This window comes from Psammomys obesus, unplaced genomic scaffold (assembly GCF_907164565.1).
Source record: "Psammomys obesus unplaced genomic scaffold, mPsaObe1.curated_primary_1811, whole genome shotgun sequence".
In the NCBI taxonomy this organism is placed as follows: Eukaryota; Metazoa; Chordata; class Mammalia; order Rodentia; family Muridae; genus Psammomys; species Psammomys obesus.
Window position 1 is genome coordinate 28,159,507 of NW_026585504.1, and position 20,432 is coordinate 28,179,938.

At 40.3% G+C, this 20,432-nt stretch overlaps 1 pseudogene; it reads left to right on the forward strand.

Moving 5' to 3' along the window:
- LOC129673107 (ornithine decarboxylase-like) overlaps nt 1-20,432 on the forward strand; it is a 169,431-nt pseudogene that overhangs the window by 5,856 nt on the left and 143,143 nt on the right.

Sequence of the window (20,432 nt, forward strand, 5' to 3'; positions counted from 1 at the left end):
AACCTATTTCTTTACCTCAGACTAGATTATTTCAGACAAGCCTTGTAATATTAAAACCCTTCTGTGCTGTGCTTCATTTGCAAGAACCTCAAGGGGCATCATTCCATCTGTGCACCAACGATAACGGCCATGGCAGATTATGACCCAGTCACTAGCAGAACATGAGTTCAAGTTTTAGCATATGTGTTCAGGGTAAGGTGGGGGCTGTTGTAGATATTTACCCTCTTCTGTCTAATTTTCAGAATTTTAAACCAAAAAAACAAAAGGACATTTAAATGTAATTTATCAAGATGAAGGAGAAAATTGATTTTGGACATTCGCAACCACTGTCGGAACCGATACATAGATTTTAAGGAACCAATGTTCAATTTGTGAGCTTCTTTTCTCCTGCCCCTATGTCATGTTATTAAATCCATTCTGCACATACAATGACAGATTCTTTTTTTTAAAAAAAAAAAGTCATAGAAGTTTTTCTTAAATCTGAACTCAGTCTTCTTAAAATATGAGCCAACCCTTTAGTCCCTTGGCTCTTACAGAAGTGGCACTTCATAAATGACCCATCATGTCAGGAAATCATAGAGCTTGAGTGATACCGTGCTTCGTAAAGAAAGCTTATTACTGTATCTTGAGTAAGCAATCTCATCCCACCTTCCAAAAACATCAGGGGCTGCAGAAGAGGACAGGGATGAATGTTTTTTAACTTTATTCTCAAGTAATTATATTAAAAAAATCATCTTTATAAACCAATAAATTATACACTTTAAAAATGTTTTTTTTTTCTTCACGTATATAACCCATCCATGTTCCATATCTCTTCTAGCACACTTTTCTATTGCTGGGGTAAACACCATAACCAAAAGCAACTCTGGGAAGAAAGCATTTATTTGATCATATTGGTCTATCCAGAGAAGCCAAGGCAGCAACCCAAAGCAGGAACCTGGAAACAGGAACTGAAGCATGAAGGAATACTGCTTACTGGCTTGCTTCAGGCTCATGCTCAAGTAGTAATTTTTACACAGTTCAGCTCCACCTGCCTAGGAATGGTGCTACCCGCTGTGGGCTGAGCCATCCTATATCAATTAACAATCAAGAAAGTGTCCCATAGATACGACCACAGGCCAATATGATGGAGGCAGTTCTTCAGCTGAGGCTCCTTCTTCCCAGGTGACTGTAAGTTTATGTCAGATTAACAAGTGAAGTGAAGAATGACATTGTTGAAAATGTACAAAGATTATTTCTGCTTCTTTTTTTATAGAAGTTGACAATTTATCTTATATTTTAAAACTTTATTTTTTTTAGAACTTAAAACATGAGTATTATATTTACGTCATTTCTACCCTTTCCCCCTTCAGTTCCCCAAGTGTCTTCCTGTCGACCTCTCCAACTTATGACCTTTTCTTCCATAATTAAGACTGTTAACACACACACACACACACACACACACACACACACACACACACCATACTTTGACCTTAAACTTTCCATCCTCTAGAACTGTGAGAACTACATTCCTGTTGTTTGTAAGCCACCCAATTAAAGCTATTTTGTTATAGCAGTACAAACAGGCTGAGACAGATCATGATATATAGTTACAGCAATAATTACTCCTTGTCTGCCTACTACTGTAACTTCTCCAGTGCTATTTCAGGTCTTTCCCACACATTATTTTCCTCGTGTTCCATAACGATCCTTCCAGTTTGCAGGGAGTGCACTGTTATTCTCATTATTCTGGGTGAAGAACAGACTCAGAAGGGTTAGCCATAGGGCCAGCAGTCTAGCTAATGGCAGAGGCAGGGGTAGAGGCTGACTCTCCCAGTTCCTATTCAAAGCTCTTTCTTGGACACTATACAACCTTCCATATATAAAAACAGTCTTTCTTAAAAACACCATATGTATAACATTTAGCATAGAAGAAATGAACTCAAATAGAATTTGCCACTCCGTCGGGCTCTACACACATAATTTTGATGTGATTCCAAGATCTAATGAGGATAAGCATTTAATTTCATCATTACGGTGAAAATAGACATTTTGAAGCAAGCACAGTGGACAAATTAGCTCATCATGGACAGATGATAGCTATTATTTCTAGTGATTTTGTGAGTACTTTTGCAATAATGTTGTATAGTTGCAACTGCCTGATGCTATTTAGTGCTCAGTAAGTCATGGACCTCTGTGGCAGAATAAAACAATCTCTGTAGTGCTTTCTTTAATCATGAGAAATGAAGTAGTAAGACAGCTACCATATTTGTGTGTGTATATGTGTTCACATGGGCAATTGTGTGTATAGAGGCCTGATGTCAACCTCCTGTGTTGTTCTTCAAGAGCTACCTACACTGTTTTTCTGGTTGGATGGAAGATGGATGTCCCATGGCTCTGGAGCTCACTGGCTGAGCTGGCTGGCCAGTTAGGCTCAGGGATCTGTCTCTGTCTCTGTAGTTTTGGGATTACAGGTGCTGGACCGCTATGGCTGGACTTCCTTTGTGGGTCTTCACGTATGCACAGCAGTACACACAGCAAACACTTTGCTGACTGGGTCATATCCCTAGCCCAAGCTGCCATGTCTTTAAAAATTCAAACACGAGATAAAAATATTACAAATTAAAACATTATACCCTCACCATCTAAGCAAAATGCAAGAGTTTTCCTAAGTAGAAGGTCTGACTGCTGTGTAAGAATGTGGATCCTATACAGGTGTTTGATGACTCCACTTCACCTTTCTTTCTCTGTAGAAACCCTGCTGTAGTAAAGCAGTTACCGGCTCATGCCACAAACATCGTAAAAACTATTCTTAAAAATAAAAATCCAAGGGTGTGTGGTAGCGCACTCCTTTAATCCTAGCACTTGCAAGGCAGAGGCAGGCTGAGCTCTGTGAGTTCGAGTTCAGCCTCGTCTATAGAGATAGTTCTAAGGCAGCCGGGGCTACACAGAGAAACCCTGTCTCAAAAAAACAAACCAAGTCAATCAATCAGTCAATCAACCAATCCCTAAAGTTAGGTGTCACGCTTGGCTAAAAAAAAAAAAAAAAGTATACTCTAGTGGACGTGTTAGCAAAGTGAGTGCAAGCAGGTAAAGATCGAATGTACCTTTCCTTTCTCCATTGTGTAAGCTTCCAGATATGGCCCAGATTAAAAGGTGTGCCTCAAGATCTAGATTGAAGGCGTGTGTCATCCGCCTCAAGATCTGGGTCACTGGTGTGTCCTCCATTTCTGGACACAGTCAAGCCGACAACTGAGAACAGCTATCACAATTCCTATGCATCCTTCATCTGCCCATCATTGAGTGCTTGCTCTGCTTAGTCATGGGGAGTCAGTAAAATACAAAGGAAACAAAGTCCCCATTTGCAGGAAGCTTCCGGTCTGTCTAGAATGGCTAAATCATCATGACTTCCAGCTATAATGCAAAGGGCACGCACAAAGGGAAGAATCTATACTGAGGGGTGTGGTCTAGTTAAGAGGTCTTGGGAAGCTTCTCTAGGGAAGAGTCCTGATCTGAGGTCTGAGAGACAATCTATGCTTAATAGGGGAAAGAGGAGTGAGAAATGGCTAGGAAGTAGGAAGTGGATGTGTCAAGGCATGTTATGCTAAAAGGCGAGTAAAAGGAACTGAAAGTTTAAAAAAATGAGGCCTTCATTAGGGACAAGAAAGAAAGCTCCGATGGCAATGAGGGATGTGAGGAGAAGGCTGTGGAGGTTGAGATGGCTCACTTTGTAAGGGGATAGGAGCAATGGCATATAACAGGTATGACAATCTACTATGGGTGTGGAAAAGGTGGGAAGAAGCTGGGAGTGGATATGATGAGACAGGTCAGAAGGTTAATCCTTTGTCAGGCAGAAGAGGGGTAAGGAATTGTGGAGGAGTGGGTGGGTCAGAGTTATTTAGAAAGTAAAGTTTGAAGGACTGGGAAATCACTCGGAACTTGTGGGAGGAAGAATGGAAAGTTCAGGTTTCTGGCTGGTCTATTAGGTAATGCCTCTAGTGAGTGGGACATTCTTTGGAGTAGGGGTCAACATCTATGATTGTTGACTTGTATGTTTTATGTAGCTGCTTTTATACTACAACTGCAAAATTGAGTGACAAGCACTGGTCCCTAAAACCTAAATCTTCAAAGAAATTACTTTCTTTCCCGGGTCTTAGAGAAAGCTCACACATAGATTGTTATGACACAGATACTGTCTGTTTGTCTCTGAAAAGGCTCATGAATTGGAGGTTTGGTCTCCTGCTTGACAATGCTAATATGGGGTGGGACCTTGAAGAGATGAGGCCTGGGGGAAGTTAAACCTGACCTCTCCACAACTCTGGTTCCCTGCTTTTCAACGAAATCTCTCCTTTCTCATTGATACCCACCAGGACATCACCTACTGCAAAATAGTGCAGCTGTCAGGGGCTGGGGGTGCTCATTAGAGCCAACTAAACCCATGTTCTTCAAAATAAGATATCCCATGTCAAGTATTTTGTTATGGCAAACAGAACACACACAGAGAGAAAATATATAAGATTGGGAGAAAGTTAATAAGTGATTTTTGTATGCATGTGTTTTAAGTGCTTTGAGAAAGTGAAGAAATTAAGTAAAATAAGACTTTTCATCTTTGACAATACTTTTCCCTTTCTAGATGGTGAAGAGTCACTATTCTGTTAGTGTAGATATGGAGAGCATCAGACTTATGATGGAAAAAAAGAAACAAAGATTGTAGAAAATGCTACCCAGTAGACCTCACTGTGAGCCTGGAAGATGGATTCTTTTTGCTTTTTTTAAATTTGTTTATATTTTTATGAATTACAGTTTATTCACTTTGTATCCCAGCTCTAGCCCCCTCTCTCATCCCCTCCCAATCCTACCCTTCTTCTCTCATCTCCTCCCATGCCCCTTCCCAAATACACTGTATAGGAGGTTCTCCTCCCATTCCCTCTCACCCTAGCCTATCAAGTCTCATCAGGACTGGCTGCATTGTTTTCCTCTGTGGCCTGGTAAGGCTGCTCCCCCATCAGAGGGAGGGGATCAAAGAGCCAGCCACTGAGTTCATGTCAGCGATAGTTCCTGTTTCCATTACTGGGGAACCCACTTGGAGACTGAGCTGCCATGGGCTACATCTGTGCAGGAGTTCTAGGGGTTCTAGGTTATCTTCATACATGGTCCTTAGTTAAAGTATCAGTCTCAGAAAAGACCCCTGTACCCAGAAATTTTTGATCTGTTGGTCTCCTTGTGGAGCTCTTGTCTCCTCTACATCTTCCTATCTCCTCTTCTTTCATAAGTTTTCCTGCACTCTGCCCAAAGTTTGGCTATGAGTCTCAGCATCTCCTTCAATACCTTTCTGGGTAAATTCTTTCAGTGGTCCTCTGTAGTAGGCTCCTGTCCTATTGCCTGTTTTCTCCCTCTTCAGATGTCCATCCCCTTCACATTTCTGCATGAGGATAGATCATCTTGCCCAGGGTCCTCCTCCTTGCTTAGCTTCTTTGGGAAATACAGATTTTAGTATGTTTATCCTATATTGTATGTCTAATATCTAACTTATAAGTGAGTATATACCATGTGTGTCTTTCTGCTTCTGGGATATCTCAGGATGATCTTTTCTAATTCTCACCATTTGCCTGCAAATTCCACAATTTCCTTGTTTTTAATTACTCAGTAGTATTCCATTGTGTGAATGTATCATAATCTCTCTATCCATTCCCCAGTTGAGGGACATCTCTGTTATTTCCAGATTCTGGCTGTAACAAATAAAACTGCTACAAACATGGTTGAACAAATGTCCTTGTTGTATACTTGAGCATCTTTTGGATGTGTGCCTAGAGTGGTATAGCTGGATCTCTAGGAAGCACTCTTCCTAATTGTCTGAGAAAGTGCCAGATTGATTTCCAAAGTGGAAATCAATTGATTTCCAAAGTGGTTGTACAAATTTAAATTCCCACCAGCAATGGAGGAGGGTTCCCTTTTCTCCACATGCTCTCCAGCATGTATCGTCACTTGAGTCTTTGATCTTAGCCATGCTGCTAGGTGTGAGGTGAAATCTCAGAGTCGTTTTGATTTGCATTTCCCTGATAGCTAAGGATGTAGAACATTTCTTTAAGTGTTTCTCTGCCATTCAATATTCCTCTATTGAGAATTCTCTTTTTAGCTCTGTACCCCATTTTTTAATTGGGTTATTTGATTTTTTTGCTATTTAACTTCTTGAGTTCTTTATATATTTTGGATATTAACCTTCTGTTAGATATGGTATTGGTGAAGATCGTTTACCAGTCTGTAGGCTGTCTTTTTGTTCTGATGACAGGGTCCTTTGCTTTACAAAAGCTTTTCAGTTTCATGAGGTCCCATTTATTGATTGCTGATCTTAGAGCCTGTGCTGCTAGTGTTTTGTTCAGAAAGTTGTCTTCTGTGCCAATGAGTTCAAGGCTCTTCCCCACTTTTTCTTCTAACAGGTTTAGTGTGTCTGGTTTTATGTTGAGGTCTTTGATCCACTTGGACTTTAGTTTTGTGCAGGGTGATAAATATGGATCTATTTGCATTTTTCTACATATAAACATCCAGTTAGACCAGCACCATTTGTTGATGATCTGTTTTTGTTTTTGTTTTTGTTTTCCATCGTATGATTTTGGCTTCTTTGTCAAAAAATCAAGTATCCATATGTGTGTGGGTTTATTTCAGGGTCTTCTATTTTATTCCATTGATCCACCATTCTGTTTCTATGCCAGTGCCATGCAATTTTTTTCACTATTGCTTTGTAGTACAGCTTGATCAGGGATGGAGATACCTACAGATGATATGTTGTTGTACTTGAGTCTTTTGTTTTTCCACATGAAGTTGAAAATTGTTCTTTCACGGTCTGTAAAGAATTGTGTTGGTATTTTGATGGAAATTGCATTGAATCTGTAGATTGCTTTTGGCAGGATGGCCATTTTCATTATGCTAATCCTACCGATCCATGAGCAGGGAAGATCTTTCCACCTTCTGATATCTTCTTCAATTTGTTTCTTCAGAGACTTGAAGTTTTTTTTTGTTTTGTTTTGTTTTGTTTTCAAATAAGTCTTTCACATGCTTGGTTAGAGTTACATCAAGGTACTTCAACCAAGGTACTTTATGAGTGGCTATTGTGAAAGATGTTGTTTTCCTAATTTCTCTCTCAGCCCTTTTGTCTTTGATATACAGGAGGGCTATGGATATTTTTAGTTAATTTTGTATCCAGTCACTTTGCTGAAGGTGTTTATCAGCTGAAGGAGTATTCTGGTTGAATTTTTGGGGTCGCTCATGTATACTATCATATCATCTGCAAATAGTGATACTTTGACTTTTTCCTTTCCGATTTGTAACCCTTTGATGTCCTTTAGTTGTCTTATTGCTCTAGCTAGGATTTCAAGTGCTATGTTGAAGAGATATGGAATGAGTGGGCAGCCTTGCCTTGGTCTCTGATTTCAATGGGATTGACTTAAGTTTCTCTCTGTTTGATGTTGGCTATAAGTCTGCTGTATATTGTCTTTACTATGTATAGGTATGTGCCTTGTATCCCTGATTTCTCCAAGATTTTAAACATGAATGGGTTTGGACTTTGTCAAATGCTTTTTCAACATCTAATGAGATGATCATGTAGTTTTTCTCCTTCAGTTTGTTTATATGGTGGATCATATTGATGGATTTCCATATATTGAACCACTGCATACCTGGGACAAAGCCAACTTGGTCATGGTAGATGATATATTTTATGTGTTCTTGGATTCAGTCTGCAAGTATTTTATTGAGTATTTTTGCATCAATGTTCATAAGAGAGCTAGGTCTGAAGTTCTCTTTTTTTGTTGGGTCTTTGTGTAGTTTAGGTATCAAGGTTATTGTGGCTTCATAGAGTGATTTTGGTAATGTTCCTTCTGTTTCTATTTTGTGGAATAGTTTGAACATAATTGGAGTTAGCTCTTCTTTGAAGGTCTGGTAGAATTCTATGCTGAAACCATCTGGCCCAGGGCTTTTTTTGGAAGGGAGACTTTTGATGACTTCTTCTATTTCTTTGAGGGATATAGGACTATTTAATCTATTTTTCTGATCTTGATTTAATTTTGGTAGATGATATCTGTCAAGAAAATTGTCCATTTCATTTAGATTATCAAATTTTGTGGCATATAGTCTTTTGTAATTAGACCTAATGATTGTTTGGATTTCCTCAGTGTCTTTCGTTATGTCCCCCTTTTCATTTCCAATTTTGCTCATTTGGATAGTTTCTCTATGTCTTTTAGTTAGTTTGGCTAAGGGTTTGTCTATCTTGTTGATTTTCTCAAAGACCAGCTCTTGGTCTCATTGATTCTTTTAATTGTTTTCTTTGTTTCCAATTCATTGATTTTTGTCTCTGAGTTTGATTATTTCCAGCAGTCTATTCCTTGAGGGTGTGTCTGCTTTTTTCCCCCTTAGGGCTTTTAGGTGTGCCATTAAATTGCTTGTATGAGATGTCTCGAACTTCTTTCTGGAGGCACTTAGTGCAATGAACTTTCCTCTTAGCACTGCTTTCATTGGGTCCCATAGGTTTGGGTAAGTTGTTCCTTCATTTTCATTGAATTTTAGGAAGTCTCTAATTTCATTTTTATTTCTTCCTTGACCAAGCTATCATGAGTGGAGAGTTGTTTAGTTTCCATGTGTATGTAGGCTTTTTGTTATTTCTGTTGTTGTTGAGGTCTAGTTTTATGCCATGGTGTTCTAATAGGATACTTGGGATTATTTCGATCTTCTTGTATCTGTTGAGGCTTACTTTGTGCCGAATTATATGGTCAATTTTTATGAAAGTTCCATGAGGAGCTGAAAAGAAGGTATATTCTTTTGAGTTTGGGTGAAAAGTCCTGTAGACATCTATTAGGTCTGTTTGATTTAGGACCTCTGTAAGTGTCATCATTTCACTATTTAGCTTCTGCCTAGATGATCTGTCCTTGATGAGACACTATTAAGGTGTTGGGATTGATGTGTGCTTTAAGCTTTAATAATGTTTCATTTACAAATGCAGGTGCTCTTTTATTTGGGGCATAGATACTCAGGATTGTGATGTCCTGCTGGTGGATTTTTCCTTTGATGAGAATGAAATGCCCCTCCTCATCTTTTTTGATTAAATTTGGTTGAAAGTCTATTTTATTTGATATTAGGAAAGCTACCCGAGCTTGTTTTCTGAGTCTGTTTGCTTGAAAATCATTTTTCCAGCCCTTTACTCTGAGGTAGTGTTTATCTTTGTTGCAGAGGTGTGTTTCTTGGATGCAGCAAAATGTTGGATCCTGTTTCTGCAACCTTTCTGTTAGTCTGTGTCTTTTTTTTAGAGAGTTGAGTCCATTGATGTTGATAGATAACAGTGACCAATGAATGTTAGTTTCTTTTGTTGTGGAGTTGGTGGTGTTACTGTGTATCAATGCTTGTTTTCTTTTAATTCTTTGCTGTGAATTTATCTATATCCTGTGTTTTCTTGGGTGTAGTTGATTTCTTTGGATTGGAGGGTTTTTTTTTTTTTCTAGTAGCTTCCATAGGGCTGGGTTGCTGTGTAGATATTGTTTAAGTTTAGTTTTGTCATAGAATATTTTGTTTTCTCCATCTATGTTGATTGAAAGCTTTGCTGGTTATAGTAGTCTGGATTGGCATCTGTGGTCTCTTAGAATCTGCATGACATCTGTCCAGGCCCTTCTGGCTTTCATAGTCTGTTGAAATGTCTGGTGTGAGTCTGATAGGTCTACCTTTATACGTTACTTGGCCTTTTTCCTTTGCTGCTTTTAATATTTTTTCTTTGTTTTGTAGATTTAGTGTTTTCACTGTTAAGTGATGTGAGGTGTTTCTATTTGGTCTAGTCTAATTGATGTTCTGTAGGTCTCTTGTATATTTATGAATATCTCTTTCTTTACATTGGGAAACATTTTTTCTATGATTTTCTTGAAAATATTTTCTGTACCTTGGAGCCTGGAATCTTCTTTTTTGCCTATTCCTATTATTCTTAGATTTCATCTTTTCATGATGACCTGGAGTTCTTGGATGTTTTGTGTTTGGAACTTTTCTGATTTTATTTTTTCTTTGAGAAATGTATCCATTTCTGAAATTGTATCTTCAGTGCCTGAGATTCTCTCTTCCATCTCTTGTATTCTATTGGTGATGCTTACATTTGTGTTTCCTGATCTTGTCTTAAAGTTCTCCAGCTCAAGGGTTTTTCTCTGGTTGTGTTTTCTTTATTGATTCTAATTCTGTTTTCATGTCTTGCACCATTTCCTTCATATGTTTGAATGTGGATCCCTGTCTTTCCATGATGACCTCTATTTTTTTCATTTCCTCTCTATCTGCCACTAATTGTGCCTCTACTTGTGACTCTACCTTTGCCTTTATTTGTTTGACTATATTTCCTTGTGTTTCTTTGAGAGCTTTGTTCATTTCCTCCTATGTGCCTCTAATAACTGGATAAGTATAGCTTTAAAAATCATTTTCCTGTGTTTCCAGTGAATTAAAATATCCATTTATTTGGGGGTTGCTGGTGAAGTCATGATGTCCTGATTTTTTTTTTTTTTTTGGATGTGTTCTTAAGCCGACCTCTAGCTATCTGCTTATCTGTAATTTTTTAATATAATTTTTATTTTTTAATATTAATTACAGGTTATTCACTTTTTATCCCTGCTTTAGTCCCCTCCCTCATTCCCTCCAGTCCCACCCTCTCTCCATCATCTCCTCCTTACCCCTCTCCAAGTCCACTGATAGGGGAGGTCTTCCTTCCCTTCTATCTGACCCTAGTTTATCAGGTCTCATCAGGACTGGCTGCAATGTCCTCCTTTGTGGCCTAGAAAGGCTGCTACTCCCTTGGGGGGGAGATCAAAAGAACCTGCCATTGAGTTCATGTCAGAGACAGTCCCTGTTCCCCTTACTAGTGAAACCTACTTGGATGTTGAGCTGCCATGGGCTATGTCTGAGCACTGGTTCTAGGTTATATCCATGCATGGACCTTTGTTGGAGAATCAGTCTAAGAAAAGACCCCTGTGCCCAGATATATTTAGTCCTTGTGGAGCTCCCGTCCTCTCCAGGTCTTACTAACTCCCCTCCTTTGATATGATTCCCTGCACTGTGCCCAAGGTTTGGTTATGAGTCTCAGCATCTGCTCTGATACACTGCTAAGTAGAGTCTTTCAGAGGCCCTCTATTGTAGGCTCCTGTCCTGTTTTTTGTTTTCTCCTACTTCCAATGTCCATCCCATTTTTCTTTCTAAGTTAGGATTGATCATCTTACCCCAGAACCTTCTTCTTGTTAGGAGATTCAAATCAAAACAACCCTGAGATTTCACCTTACATGCATCAGAATAGCTAAGTTAAAAAACTCAAGTGACAATACATGCTGGAGAGGATGTGCAGAAAAGGGCACCCTCCTCCATTGCTTGTGGGAATGTAAACTTGCACAACCACTTTGAAAATCAACTTGGCATTTTCTCAGACAATTAGGAATAGTGCTTCCTCAAGATCCAGCTATACCACACCTAGGCATATATCCAAAATATGCTCAAGTACACAACAAGGACATTTGTTCAACCATGTTTGTAGTAGCTTTATTTGTAATAGCCAGAACCTGGAAACAACCCAGATGTCCCTCAATGAAGGAATGGATACAGAAACAGTGGTACATTTACACAATGGAATACTACTCAGCAATTAAAAACAAGGCAATCATGAAATTTGTGGGCAAATGGTGAAACTAGAAAAGATCATCCTGAGTGAGGTATCCCAGAAGCAGAAAGACACACATGGTATATACTCACTTATAAGTGGATAAGATAAACATACTAAAATCTGTACACCTAAAGAAGTTATCTGTAATTTTCACTGTTTGTTCCTGGAGTCTGTACTTCAGACTGGGTCCATCTGTCTCTGGTGTCTGGAGTTTTCTTTAGGAAGATGAGGGAGGTCCACTGGTTTGAGAGTGGATGTTGTTTTAGCTGTATATAAGGGAGGAAGCTCAGGTCTGTGCATGGCAGCATGCCTTGAGGGAGAGGGTGCTAGAGCTTGTGGGTGCCTGAAGGGTTGCACGTAAGTGCACGCATGTGGGAAGTGGGGGGGGGTGCTGGCGCTGTTGGCTGTCACAATGCACATGCACTGGTGCCTTGAATGCCTCCGTGGCCTACAGGCCTCTTGTACTCTCCACCTGGTATTCAGATCTGTCTGGGCTTCAGGAATTGTTTGCCTGGACCCCACTGGGAGATCACAGAGCAGGGGCTTCAATGTTGAGAAGGCTGTCCCAAGGATCCTTATGTTGCCCACAGTGGGTGTGTGGGCGGGAGGGATCCAAAGTCTGGCTGCTAGCATAGAGGGACCCTGGTTCTGGGGCTCTGCAAGCACTCACTTTAACGCGCATTCACTTGCTCCCAGGCCTAATCGGAAAGCACAAGGGATCTTCCTGTCCCCTGCTCTCAGATTTGGACCAGCAAGGGCAAATGGGAGTGCAGGAGATCCATCAGCTCAGTGGTGTCCTCTGTTTGGCCGCCTGGCAGGTATGCCTCTGTAGCCTCGGTCACAGAGTGTGTGTGCATGCACAGGAAGGTGCCTGCTTGGACTAGCTGCTGCCCTTCCTCAGCCGAAGGCCCCCAGAAGGTCCACCTGTGCCTTTCAGTCACTGAGCGTGGAGGCTTTTGCTTGGGACATTCACTGCAGTCTCAGCCAAGCAATCAGTGCTTGGGACAGAGGCCACTGCAGGCCGCCTTGCCAGACATGGATACCTGTGCTTGGGGAAAGGGGAAGTGCAGGGAGGTTGAATATTCGCCACTCTCGGTCCCCTGAGATGTCCACAGGTGACCTGGAACCAAACTGTCCCAGCTCCCGGGTTGTTCCCTCCCACCCAGAAAGCCTCAATGTGGATATTCCGGCTTCAGCTGCCCCTCCACTCACCAATTTCAGATTTTTGGATCCTGTGCCCCTCAGATATGGTGCGCGCTGGTTGCCACCATCTTGGAAACACCTCCTCCCCCGAAGCCATCTTGACTAAAGGAGCGATTGCAAATGCAGTTTGCAGTACTATAACCACAGATCTCAACAGTAATGTAACTATGGAAGTCACCAGTGTTGAGGCCTAAAGAAATGAATGTGAATGAAACCACACAGTGTAAAGACTCTTAGAATAACCTGAAGACCATCCATCATTTAGGGCCCGAGCTGACCAGTGATCAGAAAAAGTACGAGGTTCGAGAATGTGGCAACACAGAAGCCAAATATATCAAATATATTAGTTTCCATATCCAAATGGTGTGTGTGTGTGTGTGTGTGTGTGTGTGTGTGTGTGTGTGTGTTTCCTCTAAGATCAGATACAGCAAAAGCTATAACTGAATGGCTTTGAACAAGTTCATGTTAGGACCCTAGAAATCCCAAGTGAAGATGTTACTGGCTTTGTATCCTCTTCAGGAACTCAGGCAGAGGCTTGGTTCTGCCTGCCTGATCATGGTGTAGCCAACAATCCCTGGCATACTTTCACTGAGCAATGAATCCCATCACTCTCTACCTCTGTTGTAACACCATGGTGTCCTTGCGAATCTCTGTCCCCGTGTCTTTTTTCTTTAGTCATATTGGATTAAAGCATTCACCCTACTCTGGTGATGACTCTATTACTAAACAAGATCACATCCTGAGGGTTCTGGGAGCATATGAGCTCCAGAGGAAACAATGAGCTCCAGAGTAATGAGATGTGGCTGTGAGATCCAGCGTGTGGAGGTTCACCTGGAGGCAGAGAGAACTAAGACAGCTTCTGCTGGCCTCCATCTGTGTGGGCTCCCTTCCTCTTTCCAGTCATCCCAAAGCGGTGACAGTTACATTGTAGAGTGCGTCTTTACTTATAAGAGCTGGCCTCAGAGCACAAGGTCCAGGCTCCAGAGTGATGTGAGAGTAACGATGCTACCTCTGGAATTTTGATCTCTGCAACTGCTTGATTGCCCTTGGAGATCTCCCCTTAAGTAATATCCAAGCCCACTTCTATTTAGAGTGCGCAGGGGCTAATGGGATCACTGGCTAAGGTGAAATGGCTGCAGATGGTAATGTGAAGACTAATTTATTTTCAGAGGCTTTTAGGAATTCATGCGCTTTTAATGATAGCTTACTATAACCACAGATCCCTCATTTTCATTTGTTCAGGGGAGAGGATATTGGCCATTATTAACAACAGAGAAAGACAGAGTAGGCAGCTAATTGACCCAGCTAAGCTGACACAATTGTGGTGGGGTTATGAAAGCTGAAGCGCTTTGCCATGCTCCCAGGACTTTTGTCTGTTTTGCTTCTTTCTTCTCTTCTTCTTCTTCTTCTTCTTCTTCTTCTTCTTCTTCTTCTTCTTCTATTAACTTCTTTAATCTCTCTGTAAGCCATTTTCATCTGCGTGCCTCACTCACCCCTGGCCAGGCTTCCATGTGCCAAGCCCACAGTAAAGTCTTCTGGGTAGTGTTTTCTATAGTCGTTACTGTTTTTCCATCAGAAGCCTGATGCAGCCCATACTTAAATCAATGGGATGATCTCTAGCCCACCACCCAGAAAGGGCAGAAATGGGTGGGGTTACATGCTGTCAGTCACTCTACTCTGGTCATTACTACTGAATGAAGATGCCATGTTGCCTGCCACCTTGTTGGAAGGAGGGAAACTGGGAAGGTGGGGATGGGAAAATATAGTTCCATTTAGTCTTGATATAAAAGGAAGGAGTGGAGGGAAGTCTTTGAGAGCCAGAAATCATTAGTTTCAGGGGGAAAATGTTGGTTCTTTAATCCAAATAGACTTCTGCTCCCACATATCTATAAGTTCATTAAACTCCAGTGGCCCCCAGTGAGAATTCAGCCAGGCTGGAGTCCTGTGGACAGCAGCCCTGCCTCTGACCACTATCCACTGAAACTACACTCTTGATTTTCCTGTCTGAAGGTTTGTCCTCTGATGAGCTGCAGGCTTACACATGATCTTTACATATCTTAAGGGTTGGTTTTGGTTTGTTTGTTTATTTGTTTGTTTGTTTTGAAGGGCTTTCACAAGGGCAGCATTCAGGCTATCAGATGCCCCGTTCACCCATGCCCTGTTCTGCTTCATTTTCCACCACTCCAGCCAAGAAAGCTCTAGACCTTTGGGCACTGAGATAACTGTCTGGGTCTGAGAGTCACTGGAGACCTTTGTGGTTTAGGAAATGATACGTAATCACTCATGATGTGATGCATGTGGGTTTGAAGCTAGGCTATGTTGTATTGAAGGCCAAGTTCTCACTCTTTTATCTTTATCTTTTGGAAAAAATATTGACTGATTTTTTTTTAAATATTGCTTTTTGTAAAAAACAACACAATAATGTTTATATATAAACACAAATAAAAGCATAAATTGGGATGTGTATATAAGAAAAGTGACTGTCGTTACCCCAAAGTAAATCTGAGAACCAAATAGCACTAGACCGGGAACAAAGGAAATGTATTTTTCAATGATGATCTTGGTCTTTAATTTAATTTTTAAAATTAATTAATTTATTCATTCACTTTACATCTCTTCAATCTGAGGTTACCAGGACAAAAAGTCGACATTGTAAAAGTTCTGGCAGCAGGTCATACTATCACTTTTTTCTATATTTTGTATCTACTAACGTATTTATCATTCATGAATGGTCAGATTAAAGAGCAACCTCAGATGTCATCCTCAAGAATGCCACCTACCTCCTTTGAGAAATGGTCCTTCATTGGCTAGCCGCATGTCTAGTATCTTGTCCTGTTTGTGGCTCATCATTTCTTTCGGTTCTAGGAGTATTGACAGCCAGTGTAAGAACAATGACAGAAGCCAACTTACCAAATGATTGATTACCTTATGTTTTTGGTTTTTGGTATATAACTTAAAATTTTATTTTCTTTTTTTTTTCTGACAGACTTAAAGATTTATTTTTCCCTATTGGTCTCTAGTCACCGTGGAAATAAATTTTTGACATGAGCAATTTACAGATTTAATAATTTCTTTTCTGTATGTAAAGGTAATTGTCCCAGCAGTCACAGAATATAAGAACAATGCTAATTTTTTTTGTATCAAGCAAACTTGATCACTTCTTAAAGTTTTTAAGAACTGCATAATTTGTAAATTACTACTATTGCAAATAATGACAATTTTATCTATTTCTGGATCTCACCTACCATAGTTCTTTTCCTTGCCTTCCGGTAGTGAGAATTTCTATTCTGCATGACACAGTAGTGAAGATAACATGGATCTTCATCTCATTCTTGACAGCAATGGCAATACTTGAAAAAAAAGTATGTGTACCCCAATAACATATATGTTAGCATATATAATAGTATGTTTAAACAAAAACATATTGTTATTGTTTCGGTGTTATTGGCTTTGGTAGTCATTACTTCCATTTTTTGTTTTGTTTTGTTTTGTTTTTCATTTGTCTTCGCCTCCAACACTGTGTTCCCTTCTTTCTAATTGCTTTATGGAGAGTATGTGTGTAATGCTCTGGCATACAGGTAAGCGTGACTGTCGCAGCCGCCATCATTGTCGTCATCATCATCTCCAGGAACAGAATCCATGGCAAAGTATTTTAAACATCTACCATGGTTTTTAACAGGGTGAATGTTTGCTAATATCGGTCATATACCACACAGAAACGTTTCTCATATTTTTACAAGTATAGTGCCATAAAAGCCCCTAGGATGACGATCAAAGCTAATGGTGAATTTCAGAAGGAAATAGAAATGGGAACACAGGAAAACAAAAAACAAAAACACAACACAGCCTCAAGAGTTGTATTTGTTTTGTCTTGTGTATTGGGTGAGACATTTCTCACTTGTCCTTTCATCCTAAGGCTCCATCCAAAAGCTGCAGGCTGTGTGAGGGGCCAGCTGGGTTCCATGCCTCTCATAGAATCAAGTGGAAGTGTTGCTGGGAGGCTGAAGGTAAGAGCAGGAATGTCTGTGTCCGTTCCTGCACCTCCTTTACTGAAGCCATGCTTCTTTTTAAGTACTTCTCCCTACACTCATTCCTGCAGAGGTCCCCATGTTCACGTAACATATTCCTTCAATGCAAATACTCCCTGAATTAAACTAAACAACAACAACAACAACAAAAGATATAACATGAATTACCTCTGACACCAATTTAACCACTAATGAATTCGTTTTCACTGGTTACAATTTAATTTATCATCAGAGGTGAATTTTGAACACCGGCATTAAAAATGATACCCGAGGTTCAGAGCAAGTCAGTCGGAGATGCTTTTCTTCAATAGCAGATGCTGTTGAATATGAACATCAAAATCAAACTGTCCCCACTGCCCACTTTGCATATAGTTCTTGCAAAAAAAAAAAAAAGCCTGCTTAGTGTTTATTACTAAGAGTCCTACATGTCGCAGCTAGAGAGATGACTCAGTGGTTAAGAGTGTTTACTACTGTTGCTCATGGCCCAGGCTCAATTCCCAGAACCCACATGGCAGTTCACCTGTAATTCCATGGGATCTTATTCCCTCTTCTAGCTCTGTAGTCACACGCATGCACAGGATACATATACATATACATATACTCAGACATAGCCATACTTACAAATTAAAGAAAGAAATGACCGAACAATCAGATTTCAGGGCTACTAACAGTAGCATAATAATGCCCCCACTGTGAGGCCATGAAGGGAGTCCTGGTATCTGAGTAGTTACTAGGCATACATAGCTTTAGCTCCAGGAAGGCTGCCAAGCAGAAGTTGCGAAGGGAAACTGCCATGACCAAGCAATGTGAGATCAGGGGAGGGAATATTTCCTGCTCACTTCCTTTGCATTTACCCCTCTTCTGATAATTTCTTAGCCAATTTCATGTAGCTGCGACGACATATCTGGAGCTGGGGTACTGTCTAATGAAATGAGGTTCATTTACATCGCAGTTCTGAAGGCTTGGGGATCTGGCACTGGCCTCTGCTCAGCTTGTTGAGGGTAGCATGACAGATGGCATCCAAATGGTAGAAGCACACGTGGAAGAGAGCTCATGGCCAGGAAGAACTTCATGGGAGGACCTCGGCTTTTGACTAGGAACTAATGCTGCTAGAACATCTAGAGAGAATGTGCTCCTAAAGAAGAAGCATTCAATCCTATTAAATACCTAACCTTCACCAAAAGCCCCACCTCTTAAGAGTCTCGTTAGTTCTTTAAAAAGTTTTTTTTACTTCTGTTGTGTGGGGTGGGGTGGGAGGTATGTGTTTATGTGTGCAGAGGAGAGCCTCATTTTCTACCTTATCCTTTGAGGCAGGGTCTCTACCTTTCCAGGAAGGCCCCCAGGAATGTTCCTGTAATATTCTTGGTTCTGGAGTTAGAAGAACACACAAGATGACAATCCTGTCATGTGGAGGCTCGGTGTCTGTGCTCAGGCTTGCCCAACAAATGCTCGTACTCCCTGAGTTGTATTTATTCTCCAGTCCGTTATTTCTTAACATTGTCACACTGGGTCCTCACGCTGCAAGATCTCTTCTGTCAGTTAAACCCCTTCAGAATCCAGAAAGCGAAGTGGTCTGTTGGGGTGTATAAAGCTCTCTTCGAAGGGTCTGGAGCAGTGTGCTGAATATCTTGAGCTTGGAGGGAACAGGGAATATTTAACAGAGTAAGTTTTTCCACTTAAGGAAATAATTTTCTCCTGAAACCAGAAGTTTTGTATAAAACTGAAATCCAAAGATAAATTAGCATTGTCAGTGGCTTTTTAGAAAGGAACTATCTTCACTGACTTAACATCTACATTGAAGGTTAAAATATAGAAGTGATGATTCTAGTTGGAAAGAATTAAGTAAATTTTTTAGGATGAACTCAATTTAAATGATTTATGTACAGATCTATTTTTCTAATACAAAAATGAGCACTTATATAAAAAACCCTTAAATTATTCATATTTAACTTGTGACTTAGCCTTGAAGCAAATTTAGCTGAGCTGTTGTTCTACTCAACCAAAATGTGCTCAAGTGGGCTAGATCCCATCTTTGATTATAGAAAGCAAAATAAAAAACTAGAATTTCAATAGATTTCTTATTTAGTTTTATGGACCTACACAACAATGTTTTATTTGCTAATGTTCTTTGTATTTATGGCTTCTTTTTTATTTGAATTATAACCAGGAGTCTTTTTACATTATTCAGCTTAAAATGTCTCTCACATGTAGTGATAAGCCAATGCCAGTATCATATTGCTATCAAAAGAAAGTTCTATTACAAGAAAAGACTGCAAGAACTTAAGAAAGTTGTGAAAGACTGAAGAAAGTTGTGTGCTTCTACCCGTTCCTTATTTGTTTTCCTTTGGGAAGGCAGGTGGAGCCCTGTAAAAGCTTCAACACATTCATTTTACTTAAGTTTCATGACAAAGAATAGCAGTGAATCTGTAGATGTGAATATTAAATGAAAGCCACATTTTGATTCCAGGAAGTTACTGACTTAGGAATTTACATATAACTTTACATCACCGTGCACAGTCATGCCAACAAACGCAGCAATGCTACAGGCTACAGTAATCGAAAGCCACTTTCATGCTAGAGATCAGTAGGATTAATCATTCGTGTTTTCTAGAGCTTAAGCAATTGAATGGATGCTTTGTATTATGTGCTGTTATGGTTTGGATATGAGGCGTTCCCCTTCACAAAGGCTAGTGCATTAATAACTTGGTCCCTTGGGGCTGAAGAGTTGGCTCAGCACATATGAGCACTTGATGTTCTTGAAAAGGACCCAATTTGAGTTCTCAGCACCCACAACCATGTGTAATTCCTGTTCCAGGGCGTCCAATGCCCTCTTTTGGCCTTTTCTTTAAATCTTTAAAGACTTGGTCCCAAGCTGGCAGAGCTGGTTTAGGACTTACTGGATACTTTAAGAGATAGAGCTTAGCAAAAGTGTTAGAGTAGGTCACTGAGTGCCTGATGTTTGAAGGTCAGTGTCTTATCCAGTAAGTGCGTTTTCTTTCCTCTCCGTTCCTCTCATCTTTCCTCCCTCCTTTCCCCCTTCTCTCCTTTTCTATCTTTCCTTGCTACACACAATTAGGTTGATAGTCTCTGTCTCATGCTGCTGCCTGATAATCTACATTGGACCATGAACCTAGAATCAATGAGTTAAGGACTGTGTACTGAAACTTCTGGAACAGTGAGTAAAATAAATAATCCTCTATACATTGTTTTCTTAGGTGTATGTCACACTGATGAAAAAATAGGTAAAACAGAAAGCTGGTACCATAGGAGTGAGTTCATTATTGTGACTAAACCTGGCCATGAGTGTCCTTAAGGCTTTAAATGTGTTTTCAGGTGAGTTTTGAAGCTGTTTAAACAAGCAGGATGGATGCTGGGTGTGGTGGCACATGCATGTAATCCCAGCACTCAGGGAGGCAGAGGCAGGAAGATCTCTGTAAGTTCGAGGCTAGCCTGATCCACAAAGAAAGTCCAGTACAGCCAAGGCTACACAAAGAAACCCTGTCTCAAAAAAGAAGATAGATAGATAGATAGATAGATAGATAGATAGATAGATAGATAGA